This window comes from Oncorhynchus keta, chromosome 10, assembly GCF_023373465.1.
Source record: "Oncorhynchus keta strain PuntledgeMale-10-30-2019 chromosome 10, Oket_V2, whole genome shotgun sequence".
Lineage (NCBI taxonomy): Eukaryota > Metazoa > Chordata > Actinopteri > Salmoniformes > Salmonidae > Oncorhynchus > Oncorhynchus keta.
In genome coordinates, this window is record NC_068430.1 from 47,929,974 (window position 1) to 47,941,984 (window position 12,011).

Here is a 12,011-nt window from a genome sequence, read left to right on the forward strand (position 1 = left end):
CTATGCAAAAGCGATTAAAAGAATTGAGAAAACAAGTGATGCTAGTGAAGATAAGGTAATGGATACACCATAGCCTGTAGTAAATGTTTGCTGCTAGACAAAAGATAACCTGTGTTAAAAATTTGGATTTTGTTGTGTTCATTGCCACAGTTATAAACTGTATTTTTTTGTGAGACTCATGGAAAAGTTACTTAAATAACCTAACTCAGACGTTAGGCTACCAAGGGAAAATGAGTCAGTCGTAAAACCATGATAAACATTTTGCGTTTCTCAATGGCTATTTCTGAAACATCCACGCACGCGTGAGCGCTCGCACACGAAATTGGAGGCAGGGCAAATAAGCACCCCGACCTCATGTACCTTCTGGTCATGCTTTACCAAAAACAGTTAGGCTGCTGAGCTGTCGTCCCGCACTATGTAAGTATGTCTCCTTTTCGTGTTACTATTTGCCTTTGTAGAAATTACTCAAAAACGGGGAAGATGTGGTATCGAATGTGTTGTGTAGCCATCATACAAAGGGTAGAATGTTTTCATACAAAGTTACAATGTATCAACTTTGAGAAGTCACGTAGTTTACTTACTATATACGATTTCGGAAGAAAAAAAATGATTATAGTAAGTAAACTAACTATAGGTATATTAGTTTCATATTAGTTTCATTCGAATTTTCAAAATGTATCCGCCCTATGAACGCTATGGGAGATAGTCAACTGCATAGAAGTTACGAGAAACCCGCTATGTGAATGACGTGTTCATAAAAGTTTTCTTCAAGGATCTTGAAAAGAAAGATTGGATGGCCCCGTTAACGAACGTTGTGAAAATTGTTGCAAAGCTATACGACATTGTGCTGTATTGGAAAAAAATATATTTTGTGTAATCCCCTCCGTTTTTTAGTTGTACGCAAAAAACGAACAGCACCACCGAGGTATCTATTTTGAAGTGAAATGAGATTAGCACATGACCCATGAACAATCTACTACAATGGAATAATCTGTGTTAAATAGAACCGTTTTTATTACGAGTTACTAACGTAGTATGAGGCGTCGCCATCCTGTTTTTTTTGTCAGTAATGCGTTTATGCACCCCCCCCCCCCTTATACTCAGCACTAGAGTCACTGCAGAATGTATATTAATGTAAGCACTAGTGATACTGTATGTTGGTGAATTGTTTCCATCATCCAGGCAGAATTTTAAGAGAAGTGCACAACAGCTGCAAGAAGAGTTAAAGGAAGTGCCCTTCTAGCACTTCTTCCTACACAAAAGAAGAGCGCTGCACTATAAAAAAGGAACATACCCGTGGCTTGAATCTACACAAGTTATGGTTCTCAAATCCATTCACTCCTCATTAGCAATGAATGCAAGGTAGCTGGTTTTAGCAAGTAAAGCCATAGTATTTAATCTCTCCACACCCACTATGGCCCATTGTGGAGAATCCATATGTTCTCTGCTCATGTAACATATAGTGAGTGACTTGTCATAACAACAATGTGAGGATGTGGCTGGTGAATGGTATTGTGCCTATTGTTATACATGTACAACCAGAGCGTCCTTTTACTATGGACTAATAAGCACATCACAAAGTAACAGCTGTTACATGTTACAAAATAAGAATTTGTTCTTTAACTGACTTGCCTAGTGAAATAAAGGTAAACATTCCTGTAGTCATGCAATGTTGGGCTGGTGATGGTTGGTTGCAAGCATATTTCCAATTTGAGTGGAGTGGGCTTTCCTGTATTTGGAAGGTGAAGGCCCACTCTGTCTTTTGTGTGTGGTCTATACAGACGCAACTGCTGGAAACCAAGACCTATGTTACTACTGCCCTACCCGCCCAAAAGATAACAATCCTCTCCGTCACCCTCTTGAAGCTCTCTCCTAAATTCCGACATACACCACCCTGCATGCCACAGGAAATAACAGGCCCTTGCATTTGAGTATTATTTACTCAGCTCCGCTTCTAGTCTAAATCTTCTAAGAGGGGATTTGTTGTTCTTGTTTATCCCCTTCCTCAGCTCTCATTTTTAGTTGTTTACTTTAATTCTGTGAAAATGTTGGTCCTACTTACTTTTTCTCCCCCCTAAGTTGCCAGTTTGACTTGTATGAAATTAAGAGACTCCTTTTACAGAACTCACAAAGCTCACTTATCTATATTTTGCTGTTAAAAAGTGAGTTGTAATGCAAAGTCAGACAGGTTCCCCCCTCCTGAATTGAATATGAATTTGCTTGGCTAAGACCCCGGTTAACCAATGCAACTTAATATTGTTGGTAGAGCACAGTTGTGGGTTTCTGGTTTCAGTAATGTGAGAGTCAGAAACTTTTTCTATAGGCTCCAGGCTTTGTCCAGTAGCGGCACTGTATAGGGCTGGGCGGTATACCGTATTTTATGATATACCGGTATTGATGCAGGGACCGGTTTGGGTTTTTACTTTACCTTCTATACCGGTATTTGAATGTTTGGTTGTTAAATGTGATACGTCAGGTGTAATGTCAATTGTTCTAGTTTACTTCACTACTTGAGTCATCTCTCTCCGCTCTTTCTCTCTGTGCCACTTTCCACACAGACCTAGCCACACCCCTTGTCACATAAGGAGCGCATTTGATGTTCCTCAACCACAGATACTTGCGTTCAGTCTGAAAGGTCAATGCAGCACATGCAACAATGTTGATGAGGACAATGCTGTTTCACTTTGCTTCTTAATATAAATCCACTAGCATTCTATAATGACACTATTGGTCTGTTTCTTATGTAACAGTATTGCTTCAGTCCCTCTCCTTGCCCTACTTGGGCTCAAACCAGGCACCCTCTGAACACATACACAACTGACACCCACGAAGCATCGTTACCCATCGCTCCACGGCCCTTGCAGAGCAAGTGACGTCACCCGATTGAAACGCTATTAGCGCGCACCACCGCTAACTAGCTAGCCATATCTAGCTCTTCCTTTTCCGCAACAACCAGTAATCCGGGTCAACAGCATCAATGTAACAGTATAGCTTCCGTCCCTCTCCTCGCCCCTACCTGGGCTCGAACCAGGGACCCTCTGCACACATCGAGAACAGCCACCCTCGAAGCATCGTTACCCATCGCTCCACAAAAGCCAAGGCCCTCTGCAAGGGGAACAACTACTTCAGGTCTCAGAGCGAGTGACGTCACCCGATTGAAACATTATTAGCGCGCACGACCACTAACTAGCTAGCCATATCACATCGGTTACACTTACATCAGCAAACAGCTATTTTGTATTTTCTTAGCAAGTTGCCCTAAATCTTGTGAGATGCTAATTGTTAGCCGCTAATGCTAATAGCTAGCTAGCTAGATAGCAAATAAATGTACTGAGTAAGAGCAAACGTAGCTAGCTAATACATCCTGATAATACCAGGGATGGTGGAGACCTAAATCAGCATGTTGTTTGTGCAACAGTATCTTCTAAATCAAAGAGGACTATGCAAAGCAAGAATATGTTAGCTACATGAAGTAGCTAAGAGAACATGCAATGTAGCCAAAGTTTATAGGGTCCCCTATGAAACACTATCAGCACTTTATTTCCTACCCTGTCACAATAACTCCTCCCTGGCATTTTAATCCCTTGTCATCTCAAACACTGTATTCAAAGTGCCCACTATTATAGTCTTAACTATAGAATTAGAATAGTCATACTATTTCCATGAGTCCAACAGTTTTGCTTTAATTCTAATTTGCAAGTCAAATTTCAATTGCAACATTTGGTTAAAAATAAGTCCTAGATTATTTGCCCATACCGTGCAGCAGTGTGGAAATTATCTCAATTGAGCAATGGTGTAAAAATACTTTCAAGTACTACTTACGTTTTTTTTTTGGTATCTGTACTTTACATTACTATTTTTATTTTTTGACAACCTTTTCTTCACTACATTCCTTTAACAAAATACTGTACTTTTGTTAAAGGAATTCTATTCCTATATGTTTAACAACCAATTCAATTAAAACACTCTGTCCATTTCTAAGAATTTGTAAGATACTTATTTGCATAAAATGGATAGAGACCAGTCTCAAAATCAATCAATAGCGTTTATTCTCGAGAGTACTTATCATAGTACAATTTACATCAGGTTTTATACTAAAAATTACATCACAGGTTTTATTCTGTCCTTCCTCCACTCCGATACAATGGCAGTATAGTTCACAAGCCTTTCCACATTGTCCACCACCTGTTAAATAATCTACTACTATCCCAAGGTCTCTCTTCTCCCTGTGTAGAGACAGGATGTCCTGTAAGGAACACAGCATTCCAGCCAGTCTGACAATAGCTCCATTCGTTTCTAACAAGGAACAGACAGTCCTTCTAATTCTGGATGAAAACTACACATTCAGTATTATGATTATAATAAGATTCATACTTCCATACAGTAACATAGTAGTATTCTGTTTAGTCATAGTTCTGATTGAAATGTATACATCATTTAGTCATTATTCATAAAAATCCCGTAACAACTTTTTACTCCATACATTTTCTCTTACACCTAAAAGTACTCGTTACATTTTGAATGCTTAGCAGGACAGGAAAATGGTCCAATTCACACACTTGTCAAGAGAACATCCCTGGTCATCTCTGATCTGGAGAACTCACTAAACACAAAGGCTTTGTTTGTAAATTATGTCTGAGTGTTGAAGTGTGCCCCTGGCTATCCGTCATAAAAAAAGAAAAAAAGAAAATGGTGCCATCTGGTTTGCTTAATCTAAGGAATTTGAAATTATTTATACTTTTACTTTTGATACTTAAGAATATTTAAAACCAAATACTTTTAGACTTTTACTCAAGTAGTATTTTACTGGGTGACTTTTACTTGAGTCATTTTCTATTAACGTATTTTTACTTTTACTCAAATATGACAATTGGGTACTTTTTCCACCACTGCAATTGAGTGCAGGAAATGCAGAAATTATAAAAGTGCTGAAATTTGTTTTGGTTAAAATCGAATTGAACAGTTTTGGTTAAAATCGAATTGAACAGTATAATACAATCAGAATGGAGAAATACTCATTGATATCACTTAGAATGTATGTGTTGCCACCCTAGGATCACTCACTACTCATAAAGCAAATGTAGAACTTGTATTATTCAAAAATTAAAAATATCATTACCGTCCAATTAAAAAGAAATACATAATATAAAATATATAATATTTTGGCAATGTCGCCCAGCTCTAGCGGCACTTGGGTAAAAATCACTGATTTAGGCTGGGGACGGTGTACCGTATACCGGGGTATTTGGAAATAGCCACAGGATGGTTTTTCAATACCGTTGAAACTATTACGTTATTCAATAAATGTCTATATTTGTTGCTGCCTGCAGTAAACTTTGCAATACATTAGGAGATAAAGCAGATTGCGTTCTTCTTTTCACCTGTCACATTATTTTACTTTATGAAGCTTACCGTAGTTGCCCAGAACAGTTGAGCCAGCTGTGTGTTTGTAAATAGGAGAAAGCGGGAGCAGGAGAGTCCAGATGTTTATTGAAAGGGTCACATTTTATATTGAAAGCTAAGTTGTTGTTTTTTTGCCTCAGTAGAGTGATCAGGGACATGCAACTATAGGTTTCCTTCACAGAAATACATTACTGCAAAGGATTTGGCAGACAATAGCTTCCTTTTCATCAGATGACAACAGAAATGCAATTCAATTTGGCTGGCAGCCACAGAAGTAAATTAACTTACAATGAAAAAGCAAGGTCTTTGTGGCAAAAACGAGGTATGGCGATCAAATTTCTAATGTTTATCGTAGAAAGAATGTAACATTTCCTAATGTTTTTCTTAAAGTTAATCTAGCATTTTACCCAAGAAAAGTAGACTGGCCACACCGAGAACCCAGTGGGCAAAACCTGGTTGAAAATACATCAGTATGACATCTTATTCTGGTCGCAAACTGGTTGAAAAATGATGTTTTTTTTGTCTTGTTTTTTTTTTACTGGCCAGAATATGACATATTTTTCAGACCACTATATGACCAGCTGGTCATAATTCTGACCACTATCTTATGTGCTATATTATGTAGCCTACTGCTCATAGTTAAAGACCTCATCATAACCTGGTAATGACCACAGCTTATTACCTACCTACTGTAAAAATTATTGCAGAGGAAAAATGTGGATATTGAAAACATTACTCATGAACTTTATATTTGTTTCCGTAGTCACCAATATAAAGTTTATATCTACAACATATTCTTAAATAATTATTTTATGTATTTTTTCAACCAGTTTTCTCCCCAGTTTCGTGGTATCCAATTGGTCAGTCTTGTCTTATCACTGCAACTCCCGTACGGAGAGGCGTGTGTCCTCCGAAACACAACCCAGCCACCCTGCTTCTTGACACAATGCCCACTTAACCCGTAAGCACCAATGTGTTGGAGGAAACACGGGCCGGGCACAGTGCGTGCTAACCAAGGTTGCCAGGTGCATTGTGTTTCCTCTGACACATTGGTGCGGCTGGCTTCCGGGTGTTAAGAAGCAGTGCGGCTTGGTTGGGTTGTGTATTGGAGGACACATGACTTTCAACCTCCGTCTCTCCCGAGCCCGTACGGGAGTTGTAGCGATGAGACAAGATAGTAGCTACTAAAAACAATTGGATACCATGAAATTGGGGAGAAAAGGGGTTTTAAAAAAAAGAAATGTGCTTGTTTGTGAAATAAATGCAATTTTTTTGGTCCATTAAAATAGCATCAAATTGATCAGAAATAGTGTAGACATTGTTCATGTTGTAAATGACTATTGTCGCTGGAACCGGCATATTTTTAAAATGGAATATCTACATAGGCGTACAATACATTATCAGCAATCATCACTCCTGTGTTCCAATGGCACGTTGTGTTAGCTAATCCAAGTTCATATTTTTAAAAGGTGAATTGATCATTAGAAAACCCTTTTGTGATTATGTTAGTACAGCTGAAAACTGTTGTCCTGATTAAAGAAGCAATACAACTGGCCTTTAGACTAGTTGAGTATCTGGAGCATCAGCATTTGTGGGTTCGATTACAGACTCAAAATTGACAAACAAAGACCTTCTGAAACTCGTCAGTCTATTCTTGTTCTGAGAAATGAAGGCTATTCCATGTGAGAAATTGCCAAGAAACTGAAAATCTCGTACAATACTGTGTACTACTTCACAGAACAGCGCAAACTGGCTCTAACCAGAATAGAACGAGGAGTGGGAGGCACGGGTGCTCAACTGAGCAAGAGGACAAGTACATTAGTGTCTAGTTTGAGAAACAGATGCCTCACAAGTCTTCAACTGGCAGCTTCATGCAAAACACCGGTCTCAACATCAACAGTGAAGAGGCGACTCTGGGATCCTGGCCTTCTAAGCAGTTGCAAAGTAAAAGCCATATATCAGACTGGCCAATAAAAATCAAATATTAAGATGGGCAAAAGAACAGACACTGGACAGAGGAAGATTGGAAAAAGGTGTTATGGACAGACGAATCTAAGTTTGAGGTGTTCGGATCACAAAGAAGACACATTTGTGAGATGCAGAAGAAGAAAAAAGATACTGGAGGAGTGCTTGACGCCATCTGTCAAGCATGGTGTGATGATCTGGGGGTGCTTTGGTGGTGGTAAAAGTGGGAGATTTGTACAGGATAAAAGGGATCTTGAAGAAGGAAGGTTATCACTCCATTTTGCAACGCCATACCATACCCTGTGGAAGGTGCTTAATTGGAGTGACCCAAAGCACAATGACCCAAAGCACAGCTCCAAACTATGCATAAACAATTTAGGGAAGAAGCAGTCAGCTGGTATTCTGTCTATAATGGAGTGGCCAGCACAGTCCCCGGACCTCAACCCTATTGAGCTGTTGTGGGAGCAGCTTGACAGTATGATACGTAAGAAGTGCCGATCAAGCCAATCCAACTTGTGGGAGGTGCTTCAGGAAGCATGGGATGAAATCTCTTCAGATTACCTCAACAAATTGATAACTAGAATGCCAAAGCTCTGTATGGCTGTAATTCCTGCAAATGGAGGATTCTTTGACGAAAGCAAAGTTTGAAGGACACAATTATTATTTAATTAAAAATCATTATTTTGTCAACATCTTGACTCTATTTCCTATTCATTTTGCAACTAGCTTCCTGTATGTTTTCATGGGAAACAAGGGACATTTCTAAGTGACCCCAAACTTTTGAACGGTTGTGTAGGTGTAATCATTAACCATCTCTCTCACACACATACAGTAGCTTGCATGACACAATGTTGACATGGTCACAATCTTTTCTAGAAGCTATGATCCATCCCTCTCACACACACACACACACACACACACACACACACACACACACACACACACACACACACACACACACACACACACACACACACACACACACACACACACACACACACACACACACACACACACACACGCACACACACACGCACACACACAGAAAGAGAGAAACACACATATTTACTGTCATTAACTAAACAGATCAAAATTTCAATAAGTTACAACAGGTAAAAAAACAGGTAAAAATGAAAACTTAACAAGTCCATGGAGGATTTGCCAGAGAGCTAATGTTAGCTAGCTAAAATTAGCTAGCTAGCAAAACTCTCCCCAACAAACTGGCACTTTACTTACAAAAATAAAACAAGAATGCTGGAGAACAGAGACTACCATTTAGCAGTCAAATCTATAAAAACCCAACAACATACATTTCAAGAAACTGTGTTGTTTTCCAGCAGTGTTGTGTAGCTTACTCGGTGCTTTGTCCCGACATGCTGTATGGAATGTTGATAAAAGCAGGCTGCTTGCAACAAAGAACTATTGTTGTGCGAGGAACAGATTCCAATACAAGTTTTAGCTGGAACTGATATACCTACCTCCTTATTTAGCTACTGAATGTAAAATATAATTACTGCACGCATTGTTAATTCATTAAAATCTTTAAGGGAAAATATAATTGTCATTCTCGGGGTCAAATTCGGGTGCAATGATTTTGTACAAATTATTGATGGAAATAAATGGAATAAAAATAGGATTCTGTAGGATTATGATATTGAAATAAAAGACAGGCCTACGTATAATTAAAAAAAATCAGAAAACAAATGTAGTTGGACATAATAGAACATCAAAATTGCATTCAGTGGAACAGAAGAAAATGTGCAACACAATAAACTGAGAAATTAACATCAACGAAAGATGGTCATTGGAAGCCAACACACACAGCAATTTACCAGATATCATTAATTAAACAACCATTATTTAATTGTACTGCAGTTTTACTGCATTTTAACAGCAGTGAATTCTTGTAAGGGAATCTTGTATTATTGTGCATGATTATTTTACAGGCTGGTAGCCTAGAACAAATGTAATGGAAGTGAATGTGCACTTTTCAATTGTGGTGGACTGCAACAACAGAAAACATTGCCATAGCCTGTAGTAAAAGCATAGATTCGGAGATTCTCTAAATTAGAGACCATCTCTGATAGCTATATGACTGCAGAGACAGTCACAAATTATAGCTTTTAATTACCTATCAAAATCTGACTTGGAGGTGAAATATCAAAATTCTTAGTTTTTTAAATTGGTATTTCATGACCTGCCGAATAATAACATAAAATGGCCCTACTCCTGAAAAGTTAATCTTACATTACCTGAAGTGACCTCGGCCTGAGTACCATTAGCCGGACCCGGAGTAATATGATTCTGCCAGACTTGGCCCACAAGAAGCCCCCCAAATCAGAGTCCCCCGAGTCTCAAACGGAATAGGCCGGAGACCAGAGTGTTGACTGGGTACAATATGCTACCAGACCCTAACGCAATTTGTTGTGCTCTGCCAGCTGTTGTTTGCCAAGTGTGCTAAGCTGAATCATGCAGCCTCTGCTGAAAAAGAACATTCATTTAATTGTAATGGTTCTAATGTGTTCTATGCAATGCATGTAGGGCCCACAAACACTATGCACATGTTTACATAGATTGGTGTCTATTAATTGAGTAGCTTTTAGATAACTGGTCAGTAGTTCAATCAGATTTCAACCAAAAAACAGATATATTTTTCATGACGTCAAAAAGTTATCTGAGGGATTGTGAGGAGCTATACACATTTGAGAGTCAAAAGATGTGGACTTCAAATAGGCCTATGGCACATCATGGAAACTGAACTCTGGACACTGACTAAATATGCATCCAAGCCAAACTGAAATCTTTTCAGATGTTGGGTCGTTTTCACAGCATTCTATTTCCTTTCAACCGATCAAACTGTCATGCACAGAACATCTTTCGTAAAAAAAAAAGGTTTTAATTGCGTTTTCTCCCCGGTCCCAAACGTCATTGCTCCATAAAAGAAGCATGGATGACATAACTTTACAGATGTTAACTAGATTGAAGCGTTCATTCTATCAATTTATGACATTCAGGTGAGCAAGGGTTTTAGTCTTCTAGGATTCTGGCCCATTTTGACTCCAATGCTTCCCACAGTTGTGTCAAGTTTGCTTAGGTGTCCTTTGGGTGGTGGACCATTCTCGATACACACAGGAAACTGTTGAGCGTGAAAAACCCAGCAGCGTTGCAGTTCTTGTCACAAACCGTTGCACCTACTACCATACCCTGTTCAAAGGCACTTAAATCTGCCCTCCTTTAACCTGTTTCCTCCCCTTCATCTACATGGATTGAAGTGGATTTAACAGGTGACATCAATATGGGATCATAGCTTTCACCTGGATTCACCTGGTCTGTGTGTCATCGAAAGTGCAGATGTCCTTAATGTTTTCTACACTCAGTGTATAAATAGAAGAAGAGAAGCTGCATGTGTCTAATTATAGACAAATTGACAAACAAATGACGGAAATTATAAGGGAGTGAACGTTTTTTTATAATAAGGGTAACATGGAGAATATCGGACCTTTTCTGAAATGAAATGGATGGACCTCCCTTCAGCTAAATATATTTGACCTAAATCCTCCCCGAACACCCTCTCCTATACCCCAAATAATAATTAAAACAAAGTGGATAGCAGAGAACATGTCTACCATTTACCCTCACTTCTCGGACAGGCTAGAGCCTTAGATATGCCGTTTAGAAACTCTTATTGGTTTTATAAGCATTACATGGCAATGCAGGAATTTTTATGGCGCCCAGACGGTTGTGGGTTCACAAGCCAATGTGGACAAAAGTAGGGGAGGATCTCCTTAAAACCTGTAATGGCTGCATCCCTTTGTTCTCAATTTCTGCCTGAAGACATAACCTAATCTAACTGCCTGTAGCTCAGGCCCAGAGGCAATGATATGCATATTCTTGGTATCATTTGAATGGAAACATTCTGAAGTTTGTGGAAATGTTAATTGAATGTAAGAATATAACACAGTAGATCTGGTGGAAGAAAAGAGAAAGAAAGAGCATACGTTTTCTGTTTTGTATTGTTGTAGCATCATCTTTCACATGTACTAGAATAGCCACACAGTCAGATAGGATGCTGGCAATGATTTTGATGGATAACACAAGAGGGCAACTGTAGGTGTGCAAAGTTTCAAACTGATAACTTCAGGAACGGGCGAGCTACATGACATTTAGCATGAAGTCACCCAGGTGTTCCACACAAGTTGCCCAAATGTGGTCCCTTTATTTTTTTGAGCAGTATATATATATATATATATATATATATATATATATACACATACATATACACATACACACATACATATATATGCACACACACACACCCAAAAAACAAACCAACAAACACACACACACACACAAACCACACATCTCATTGCAAAATATACACATACACATACATATACATGTACACACACACACCCAAACAAACCAACAAACACACACACACACACACACAAACCACACATCTCATTGCAAATGGCAAAATACAGTATATATATATATCATAACACTCAAAGATTCCTCAAACAAAAAATCTGTCTCACTTTCCAGATCAATCTCTTCTATAATCTGGTGCAAATCTGTATACTTAGACTTTGACTTCACTTTTCCTGATTTATTCGCCATGATATCTTCAATGAAATCGTTGA

General features: G+C 38.7%; 1 protein-coding gene across 1 annotated transcript in view; it reads left to right on the forward strand.

Annotated features, from left to right (window-relative positions):
- The first annotated feature begins 264 nt into the window (after positions 1-264).
- The window catches only part of LOC118388885 (CMP-N-acetylneuraminate-beta-galactosamide-alpha-2,3-sialyltransferase 2-like), a 45,362-nt gene continuing 33,615 nt past the window's right edge, over positions 265-12,011 (forward strand). Inside the window, exon 1 of the mRNA XM_035778449.2 lies at positions 265-417. The gene's annotated coding sequence lies outside the window, so the exon portion shown is untranslated. The remainder of the gene's footprint in view (positions 418-12,011) is intronic.